The sequence below is a fragment of the Heterocephalus glaber genome, unplaced genomic scaffold, assembly GCF_053883595.1.
Source record: "Heterocephalus glaber isolate CG9 unplaced genomic scaffold, H.glaber_assembly_v1.0 deba00001537, whole genome shotgun sequence".
NCBI classification, from domain to species: Eukaryota; Metazoa; Chordata; class Mammalia; order Rodentia; family Bathyergidae; genus Heterocephalus; species Heterocephalus glaber.
In genome coordinates this window covers 4547836-4558924 of record NW_028258332.1, presented here as the reverse complement: position 1 = coordinate 4558924, position 11089 = coordinate 4547836, and the positions used below count along the sequence as shown (strand labels likewise).

At 53.1% G+C, this 11089-nt stretch overlaps 1 long non-coding RNA gene across 1 annotated transcript; it reads right to left on the bottom strand.

Moving 5' to 3' along the window:
- Positions 1-3894: 3894 nt before the first annotated feature.
- On the bottom strand, positions 3895-9288 carry LOC147824598 (uncharacterized). The gene is made up of 3 exons (XR_015442171.1): positions 8349-9288; positions 7626-7762; positions 3895-6753 (listed from the first exon to the last, which is right to left on the bottom strand). It is a non-coding gene; the product is annotated as an uncharacterized LOC147824598 (long non-coding RNA).
- Between the last annotated feature and the right edge of the window lie 1801 nt (positions 9289-11089).

Here is an 11089-nt window from a genome sequence, read left to right as displayed (position 1 = left end):
AGGAAGCAGAGAGGGAAGGGAGGACGCAAAGAGGGACTAGGCCCTTCAGGCCACACCCCTCTGACCCACCTGTAAGGAGGCCTCACTGCTAACAGCAAGTCAGCTACAGTGTCACTGAGATCCAGTCACCTTCCTAAAGCCCTGCCTCTGCACGCATGAGACTCTTGATCTAAATTATTTGATCTAATTGCTCTTGATCTAAATCATAAGAAACCTTCAGGGGGGTGGTTAGATAGGTAATGAGCATCACTCATGCAAATATTTTTAATCAATGACTAAGCAAAATTTTTAGGTCAAAAAAGTAAAATCCACACAGCAAAGAAGTCCAAAACCTCATCCTTGAGCAAGGTGTCCCGTGACACTGAGGAAAAGACACTGTTCCCTGGGCTGGCATTGTCCCCAAGCAGATCACAGCTCAGAGAGGAAGTGAGATCCCACATGGCCACCTGTTGCCCAGGCTCAATGTGCTCAAAGCGAAGGAGCAGCAACTGACGTGGGGTGGTTCGTCCAGCCACCTCCCTGGAGACCAGTGCTGGCTTGTGCCACAGTGAGGATCGAGAAACAGGTCCAGACAGGGCTGGGAAGCAGATGGGGTAGGAGAAGATGGATGAGGACAGTGCAGCCAACTTAGAACACTCCTGATTTCAAATCCTAGGGACTTGCACAACAGCCAACAGAGCATTGAATAGTACCCCCCAAAAGGTAGCCCCAAGTCCTAAACCCCGATATCTGTGAAAGTGACCAATCTGGGAATAGGACATTGCAGATGAAATGAAGACCCTCAGAATGAGATGATTTTGAACTTGGCACGTACCCTAAATCTGATGACTCATCCTTAGGGAAGGAGAGGGAGAACCATACACAGAAACACGAGGTGAAGCCCCTGTGAAATTAGGGCTGGAAATGAGTCATGCGACCCTGAGCCTTGAAATGCTAAGGTCTGGCAGAAGAAGCCACTAGAAGCTTGGAGAAAGGCAAGGGGCAGATTCTCCCTCAGAACCTCTAGAAGGATCCCACCCTACAGAACTGTGAGGAATCAATGTCTTGCTGCTTTAAGCCACCAGTCCATGCTAATTTGATACAGCCACCACAATAAACTGCCCTTCTTTGCTGACTTTGACACCCTTGGCCTCACCCCCTGGACCTACACTGAGAAGAGGCTCAGGAAACATTGAATAAAGGAGCAGGATGGATTGGAGTGAGTGACTCTGAGACTGGGTCAAGGGAAGGAGGGGAAAGGTCTCAGTGGCCTTCTCGGAGCTGGCCCTGCAGGCCTCTGAGAGGAGTTAAGGGATTGAAGGGAGCCAGTAATGGACTAGTGGGAAGCTCCCATGGCAATGGTGAGCAGGCTGGAACGGCCATGGCCAGGCCGAGGTCAGGACGCAGGTGGGAAGATGCAGAGCATGGCAATGGCAGCTAGCATAGACACAAGAGACCCTAAAGTAAAGTGAGTGCCATCTTAGCTACTTTTCTCATTGCTGAGACCAAATACCTGACACCCAGAGTTAAGGGAGGAAAGGTTTATCTGGCTCACAGTGTGTAGAGGTTTCAGTCCATAATCAGCTGGGTGGCATGGCAGAGAAGAAACAGTCCATGGCAGGGCAGACAGGAGGCAGCAAGCAGTATAGCCACCCTCTTTCTTTCCCTTATATCCCATCCAGACTATACACCCTTAGGGCAGGTAGCACTCACTCTCAGGGTGGGCCTTCCCATTATCCACTCCCAGAACTATGCCAAACCAATAAGTGGACTGATTTAGTAGCCACACAGCCTTGATTCTAGCATCACACACTCCAGATCCAGCCACCTCTGAAAAGCCCCACCTGTGACTGCACCAGGCTTGGGGGGCCATCGCAACACAAGCCATGCCAAGTGCTCTGGAGCCAGCCAGATAACACAAGGCAGAGGGAGGGGCAAAGGCTCAGCTTGGCAAGTCAAGCAAGAAGCTGTACTTTGAGAGGACTTGACCAGGTTTCAAAAAAACCAAAATCAAGGACCAGGGATTTAGCTCAGTGGTGCCGATGCCCACCTTGAAAGCACAAGGTACTGAGTTCAGTCCCCGGTACGAAAAAGAAAAAAGAAAAAAATGAAATCAAGGCCACAGCAACATGAGCTGGATTTGGGGAGTTCTGATCCCAGTGTGCTGGCATAGAGAAAAGGAAAATGCGTGAAGAGGAAAAGGCCACCCAAGATGGTGCACTGCAGTCAGCATCACAGCCCCTGGCCACTGCTAGATGGGCTGTAGACACTCGCTGGAGCTGGGAAGGCAGGGGTTTCCTGCGCCCTCCCCCCCCCCCCCCCCCGCATCTTACTGGTCAGTTTCCTCAGGGGACACTGGCTTCCCACAGGCTGGTTACACCACAGCTTGATTCCCGGAAGCCAGCAGACTTGGGTCTAGGGAGCCGGGCTTGCTTAGATCCAGGAAGTGGCCAAAGGAGCAGCATACCCAGACCAGAAGGCTGGGATTCGCGCTCACCCCCCAGTGAGACAGAGGAGGGAGAAACAGCTGGGGACAGCTATGCTGGCCTCAGCTAGGGCGCTCCACAGGCAGCCCCAGGGCCATGACCCAGGGAGGCCGAGGAAGTCTAAGGAAGCCACCCGGAGCTGCTGGGACAAGAGAAACCAGGCAGGGGGCTCCCTCTCCCATCTTCCTTCCTTAATGCTTCAGGCTCCATGGGTAACTTGCTGGGTTAACCACACAGAGGAAAGCCAGACTCAGCTCCTGAGTCTGCTGATAGGACATGCAGGGACTTGTATGCAGGCGAGCGTTCCATTGCACTAACCAGGGGCTTGCTGTCTCCTGTGGGCACCGCGCATACTGGCTCATTCAGTAGCCTTCACAATTGCCTGGGGTAAAACTGCTTCTGTCCCCACTTTACAGAGGGGGAACTGAGGCACAGAGAGGTCGCCTGAGTGCAAGGCTGTCACCCTCCCCACCCGCTGTGCCGGTTCGCTGCTCCCTGTGAACTTTGTGTGAAGGGCATCCATATTGCATTCGCTTCCGAGCAGTGAAGAGAGGCTGAAGCGAGCACTGAGTGGCCGGCCCTCTCGTGTGGCCTGAGACAGTCTGTTTGCATTTTAATTCAAGGTCCACGAAACAAGCACGTGCACGAGCTCCGACGGCGGAGCCCGGGGCCCATGGGTCCTGGCCTGAGCTCGCTGTCCCCACTCACAGACAGCGAGGTCCAGTCCTGAACCTGGGGTCAGGCCACTTGGACGGACAGTGGCACTGCCACTTCCGGCCCACACCTGCAGATGCACCCTGAATCTCGGATGCAAACCGCAGTGTGGATGCAGCTAGCTGCCCCTTAGATGCTGAGCCCTGGGTGGACTGAGCAGAAAGTGCTCAGGACAGAGCTGGGCGCGGTTCCAATGGGGAGCATCTGGCGACTTCATCGTGCCGTCACCCTGAGAGACTCAGCCTCTGAGGGAGGCAGCATGGGGACCTGTTGCCTGCAACTCCACATCCTGACACTTGAAGCCCTCAGAGTCCCCACCTGCGGGACCTGCAGACACAGATCTGCCCTCAGCCATGCCACACAGCCCCCTGGGAGCTTAAGTTCCAAAATTTCCATAATAAAAAGCTTTGTCTTAGGACTTGAATTGAGAAGTTCCACCTCCACCTCGATTGTCTAAGTGGGTGTGACTGACAGAGAAGGACAAAGTCCCAAGAAGGGAAAGACACCCCCTTCCATGGCTCGCCTCCATCCAGCCCCGGACTCTGCACCCTAGTATCCACAGGGACTTCCCTGTGCTTCCTTGGGTCCCCAGCACATGGGGCTCTTGGGCCTTCCTGGGGTCTCCATGCCAGCTCTGCTCCTGAGGTCCTGGGAGTCTTGGAGTTGGTTTTGGCGGGGAGGCAGGAAAAGGCTGAATATCTCATTTTTAAATTTTTTATTAGTATGTATTTGCAATACAGAATAATCACATTCATCTTGGAGAACTGGAGATACATATGTGTATATTCCACTCCCCCTCCTGTCCTCAGATCCCCTTCCCATCTCCACAGTCAGCCTCCCTATTAATGACCACCTCTCTTCCATCTTGCAATAGACAAACCTAGGGGCCCATTCACACGAGAATGAATTTTAAAATGTGGTATACAGACATAATAGAGTACTACTCAGCCATAAACAAGGTTAATTTTGAGTGAACTGGAGGAAAATGGATGGAGTGTGAGACGATGCTAACTAAAATAAACCAGACACAGAAGTTTAAATATACATGGTCTGATATGAGAAACCCGAAATATAAATAATTTAAAGAGCAAAATAAGATTGACGGCAGGGAACAGCTGGAGGTCTCATCAGTTTCTTGGTGCAGACAGAACCCTCGAGCTGGCCAAGGCTGGCGCCCTCAGCTCCAGAGGCAGCCTGCTAACAGCTGTCACTCCCTGGGGAGGTTTTCTGTGCTCATCAACGCAATTCCTTCCGGCTGGCGAGTTGACAAACTAGTAAAACCGATCGAGGAAGTGGGAAGAGCTGGTGCTACCTTCAGCAAGGCTGGGCTGACAGGGTGCCCGGCCTGTGTGCAAAGCTTGCTCAGAAGACAGGAGACGCAGAAGGGCAACAAACGCCTGCTACCCAAGTCGGGCTGCGAGGCAGATGAAGTGCTGCCCAGCCGCACTTCCATCACTTTTTAAATGATTCGAGGATCATCTGGGAATTTATTTTTACAAAGATCAGCCAAATTCGGGGCATTTGTTTGCTTGCTTCCCGTAAGCACTGCAGACAAAGGACTGAAGGCAGGCAGCAGAGAGGGGAAAAGGAGTTTGGGAGGATCCACCAGGAGTTTGAACCAGGGCTGGGAGAGTCCTCCTTCTCCTGAGCCTTGAGTACTGCGAGACCCAGGATGCACAGGAGATCCTGCTGTACTCGCTTGTCACTTTAAGGAAGCAGCAGAATTTATCTTTGGTAGAAATATTTGTCTGTCCAGGTGCAGGGCATGTTGTTTTTGCCTAGGATAGAAACACGCTTAGAGGCCTTTTTGGTCGGGTAGCGATTAAGGACAGAGTATGTGTCCCCAAATCCGCCTGCTGAAGCCGAAACCCCAACGTGAGAGCGCTAGAGGGTGGGAGGGCTGATTAGATGGTGCGGCCTGGAGCCCTCTTGAGTCAGAGTCGTGCCCGATGGAAAGACGTGAGGCTCCTGCTCCTGTCTTAAGGGGACACAGTGAGAATCTGTCTGCAAGCCAAGGATGCCCCTCACCGCTGCCTAGTCTTGGCCTTGGACTTCTGGCTTCCAGCCCTGAGAGACACCAGCTTAGCCGCCTGGCCGGGGTGTGCCACTGCAGTGGCTGAAAAGGACTGAGAGAGCAATCATCAATTCGACTGGTTCAGGAAAGGAGAGGGCTTGGCGGAAGTTATCCTCCATACCGATGGACTGGGGCATTCTGAGGACCCTGTCTGGAGCCAGTTTAGTTGTATCCACTTCCTCCACTGAGGACAGGAAGAGACGCTGGGTATAAGAAGACATATTTGTCACCAGGCACCCTCCTGCGCCACCAGCAGAAGTGGATGAAGCGACAGGTCGGGAGTGAAGACCCTATGAGGTGTGCCCAGCAGCTCCGAGGAACAGGGGTTCTGGAAAGCCAGGATTTCACAAAGCTGCGGCTCTGCGCCCTCCCCAGGCCGGGGTGGTGTTTGGGAATGCCTCCGCCATCAGTGCTAGAGGCAGCTGTGACAGACAACACCCGAGGGTCACGCTTCCACTGCAGAAACCCAGTCCTCTGCAGCTAAAGGCACCAGCTCCCTGAGGCTGCCAAGTGCGCACCACCCGCCGAGCGGCTGAAGCAACAGAGACCTCCTCTCTCAAGGTCATGCAGGCCAGAAGGCCAAGATCGAGGTGTCCGCAGGCCACGCTGTCCCCAAAGGCTCCACGAAGGCTCCTTCTGCCTCTCAGAGCTTCCAGTGGCTCCTGGCACTCCCAAGCTCCTTTGCAACTACACCACGCCCAACTCCTCTCTCTACACAAGGTCTTCTCTGGTCTGCATCCTCTCTTCTAAGCAGGACACCCGTGCTGGATTTCAGGCCCACCCAAGTGACCCAAAGTGATCTTCTCATCTCAAGGTCTTTAACCTAATTGCAACTCCGAAGGCCCCTTTTCCAAATATGGTCACATTCACAAGCCCCACATGCATGCCTCTCTTCTTTCCTTTTCCTAGGCTAAGCGCCATTCAACCCACCGCACTTATTAAGTAAGAGGGAGGTTTTAGAAATTATGAAGTGCTCACAGAATCACTGCGAAGGGTAATGAAACAGATTCCAGTACGAACATCCAAGAATAACTCCCAAAGCTACAGAAAACCAAGACAGCTGTGTCCCTTGCTGTCTCCACCCCTCCTCTGCCCTGGATGGGCCACACCAGCGAAGTGAAGGCCCTACTTCTCCCCAAAAGCTCAGAGTCCAAGCTGTGCCAGGGCAGAGCCTAAGTCACCTCCAGATCCCGTGTGCAACAGGCTTGGAGAGGCGTGGTCTTAGCTTCGAAGTCTGAGAAGAAGCTTGGAAAGCAGGGTGGGGGTCAGCACTCCCAGGACCCTCCCCACACCTGCGGCCACACCAGGCACAAAGCAACCAGGAGAAGCCACTGTGAGATCATGCCAAACAGCAGCCAGAAAGTACTTCTGAAACATGAAAACCACTCTCAGACTTTAGGGCGTGGAAGAATTAAGTGCATCTGAGGAGCAGGCTTCACCGCAGAGCCCCAGGCTTGGAATATGATCTGCCGGGTGAATGAATGAGTCCAGGAGAATCAGCTGCAGGAAGCAAAGCGAGCAAAGATTTAAAGCCCCTGTGACCTCCCAAGTCTGGCTGTGCCCACTCCCACCTGTGTTCTTGCCCTGGGTGCACACCTGAGCCGGTCGGTGGTTCACTGCTACACAGGAAGTCACGCTTGGATAGCGCGTGAGAGGATGCCAGAGAGGGTGAGGCATAGACTCAGGGGGAGGAGGGAAGGAGAGGCCCTGCTAATCCCGGGGTGTCCTTACTTCAGTATACCATGGAGCACTACTCTGCTGTACAGAACGGTAACCTTGAGTCATTTGTATGAAAATGGACGCACCTGAGGCCATAATGTTAAGTGAAATAAAGCAGACACAAGCTTTAATATCACATAGTTTCTCTTATATGAAAAACCCATAGCATAAATAAAGAGCAAAATAAGAAATAGATAATAGGAAACAGGGAGCTAGAACTTTTGCAAAGTGAAAGGGAACAGGCCAGGGATGTAGTTCAGTAGCACAGTGCCTGCCTGGCAAGCAGGAGGCCCTGAGTTCAATTCCTGTACAAAATAAAGAAGGAAGGGGACCAAGAGGTGGCAGTGAAGGAGGGGAAAGGGGTCCTACACAGCATGAAGATGCATTATGTACTTGCACCAGCTCCCACAACGAACGTGAACCTCAGGTATCACAAACGCGCAGAATAAAAAAGCAAGCCAGCAACAGAAAAGACACAGCCCACCCGTGTCTTCAGTGTTTGAATCCAGATGGAGCCAAACAAAAAGCAGCCCTCTGTGTTCCTCTGTCTCGCCTTTAAAGAAGTGTTTGAATCTCCAAACCAAGCCCCAGCTACTGAGAGAAAACACTCCGGGATCAAAACCCTCAAGATCTAAGTGCCCCATGGAAGTCACCTGAGTAGACACAGCTAGAACCCCCAGTCTTCTCCTCGGGTCCTCACCAGAGGCAGGAGGGAGGTGGAGATGGAAGGGAAGCTTGGTGGGTGGGGACTCACAGGGGAAACCTTCCAGGCTCCCTGGAGGATGAAGAGCTGCAAAGAGACGAGAGTGGACCAAAGTTAAGAACTATTTCCCCTCTTAAGTAAATTAATTTACTCAAACACATGTATGCAAATCAGGTCTCATGGACTATTATAAAGCTTGGAAATGCTTTAGTAAGTGTCCAGAGATGTCTCAAAACTTCTGGTTTTTATTTTCTAAAGGATGCACAATTATAAAAACAGATATCCTGGGCTTTGCACTCTTCCCCAGGAAATTCCAAATATGCGGGATTATTATTAAAGGAATCTTGTCTTGCACCTTCACGGTAAGTAAAATACAAGACTTTAATCATCACTTTAGTTTCCTAAAACTGGCATTTCCATGAAGCCACTGAGGAAAACTATATCAAGTGCTCACAAGGCCCCTCCCTGGTGACTGCGTTTCCAGCCTCCTCTGCCTCTTCCTGGCCTTCCCAGCCCGAGGATGGCATCGCTGCGCCACACGCAGATGGAGGATGCTGCCTCCTGTCACCATGGGCACCTGGAGCTCAGCCTGGACCTGCTGCTCACGGTCCCCAGCCCCAGTTGGCTTCCGGATGAGGCTGTTTTGAGGGTCAGCCCTGGGCTCCAGTCCCACCTGCTTCCAGCTGTGATCTTGGAGCAGCGGTGGGGGTCCAGAAGCCTCCATCCTGAGCGTTCCTGCGCCTGCCCTGCTGATCAGGAATCAGAACTCCTGCACAGCCAGCTGCTTCTGGGGGTCTCACACCCTCCTTGTCACCATCTCCCTAGTTGGCCTGCGTCTTGTTGAATGAATGAATGAGGGATGTCCTGGCTTCCAGACCCTTCTAGACTGTGACCTTCCCTTATGCCTCTCCAGTTTGACTCCAGCTCACAATTATCCCTCCTGGCCCTCAGTTTCTTCGACATTTAATCTGACACCTTGAGCATGCTTCTCTTTCCAACTGCATCACAAGTTGGTTATAAACCTCTCAAATACTAGCTCAGCCCCACTCCTTGGACCCAGAGAAGCTCAGACCGGAGACCTTACTAAGCGACGTCCAAGGGTGTGGCTGGGAGCCGCTCCTGGCCTCTCGTGTGTGCAGATTGGCGACAGGAGCCACCGTCTCTCTAGCGCTCTGAGGCCTGACTGGAGTGGTGCCAGCCCAGAAGGCAGAACGTGGATCCCAGACGCCCACCGGGGGCACTGCAAAGAGGGGGAGGCCCTGCCCCGCCCAGGAAATGCACTTCAGGGTTAGGGCTCCCTACCTGGTGCTCCCCCCCACAGCACCACCACCCAGCCTTTGCTCCTGGCACTTCTTCCCTCAGCATCCCCGTCCCTGCCAGTCCCTCTCCCGGGCCACTTCCCTCAAGGTCTAGTGATCCTCCACCTTCCGGAAGTGGCGCTCACTGACTGCAGGGATGACATGCCTGCAGGCCCCTCTGCCAGCAGGATTCGAACCCTGAAGACCCTCACACTCACGCCAGGCCCCAGGAAAGGCACCAGGAGAGCAGAGCCGAGCTTCCTGTCTGTGCCCGAGTCCTGGATAATTGCATCCCTTGGCTGAGAGGTAAAGATCACTCACTTCCTCCGTTGTCTCATCTTCCTGCTGAGTGATTTACACCAGCCCTGAGTCACTTCCCACTACCCAGCCTCGCAGTAGTGCTGCCCTCATGAATATGGAAAAGATTCAGCCTCTGGTCTAAGGAGAAGTGAGAAAGAGAAAGACTCAGTGGCACATTAGAGAGATGAATGAGCACTTAAGGCATGTCAATCTAGCTCCCCTAGTGCACTCCAGCCATCCTTCTGACCTGCAGCTGCATCAGGGGTCCTCTAAGTCTTGTTCTGCCTCAGCTTGCAACCTTCTCTCAACCCTAGTGTAACTCAGAGTGCTGTGAAACTCCCCTTGGAGAATACAAGGAAATGCAATTGAAACTCTTCTGCAGGAAGGTCTGAGAAATGGAAAGCTTCTGAATTAAACATAATGGAGAGACGCCTTGGCTCTGTCACCCAGGCGTCTGGGAGCCACATCTTTTCAAAGAAAAAAACCAAGATGCTGACAAGCTTTGAAGAATTTCCTAAGTGGCTTTTACTGAAAATATAGAGGAATGACCACACAAGCAAACTTATGTTTAATTCCAGAAAACACTAACGCCAAAGCCACCTGATGTGGCTCAGATACAGGTTGACAGAGTCTGTCCCCAAAGGCTCTTGCTCGGAACTGGTCCCCAGTGGAGCAGAGAGGGAAGGCTGGGGCCTGCAAGAGGCGAGGCCCGGGGAAGGGGTTGGACATCGGGGCCCCAGCCCTGGAAGGGGCTAAGGTAGTTCTGGAGCCCCGGTGAGCTCCTGAAGAGCAGGTTGTCGCAGGAAGAGCCAGCCTGGCCCCCGAATCCCTTGGGCTTCCTGTCTCACACGTGCTCTCGCCGGCCATGATGAGGCCACCGTGTTGAGGATGGAGCCAGAGGCTGAGCTGTTGGGGGCCTGTGAGCTGCACAAACAAGCCTTTCCTTTAGTAGTCCCAGCCCTGAGAACAGCCACAGGAAGTGAACTGATACACTTCCCCGGCAGCATATCTTCCTCCTCCTCCTCCTCCTCCTCCCTCCTCCTCCATCTTCTGCTTCCTCCTCTCCCATTCTCCTCCTTCTTCCTCCTGTTTTTCTTCTCCTCCTCCTTCCTCCCCCTCTCCACCAAACACTGTACAGTATATCGTCTCCTGCTTTTAACTATTCAGTCTCTCTCAACTCCACTTCCATTTGTTTCTGCTTCCTCCTCCTCTCTGCTTTCCCTGGAACCAGCCGCACAATTCCTGGGTCCCAGCGCAAAATGAAAATTTGACACTTCTTACTTAAAAATGTCTGAGACTCCCAGGACAACAGAGGGTCCTTGTGAGCAGAAGTCATGTGACACACAGGTCACAAGCCCAGGGGCCCGGGCCTGGGTGTCATTTCTTCTTCCCCATCTGCTGCGCCTGCTTAAGCAGACTTCTCTCAGCCTCCCACTCCACCCTGTGGCCCCTCAAGCCTCCACAAGAGGAGAAAACATAAATGGAGCTGACCTTGGGGTCTGAGAGGTCCCGAGATCAGCCTCAGCCTCCTGAGAGGACAGAGGTCATCGGCGGCTCCTCCCATGGCCCTGTGACACAGTCTCACTTTGTTGTTTGCAGCGCTGGGATCAAACACTGGCTTTGCACACCCTGAGCAAGCACTCTGCCCCAAGCTATTTCCCAGCCCAGACCTCTTCCATGTGCAGTGTTTCTGTCTGAGTTGCTGCATCTGTGGCTCACAGTGCTCTGAACACACTCCCGCTTTCCATGTGCCCTGCAGCACAGCTCCGCCGAATGGAAACTGAGGAACTGGCAGACACGCCACTCACCCGGCAGG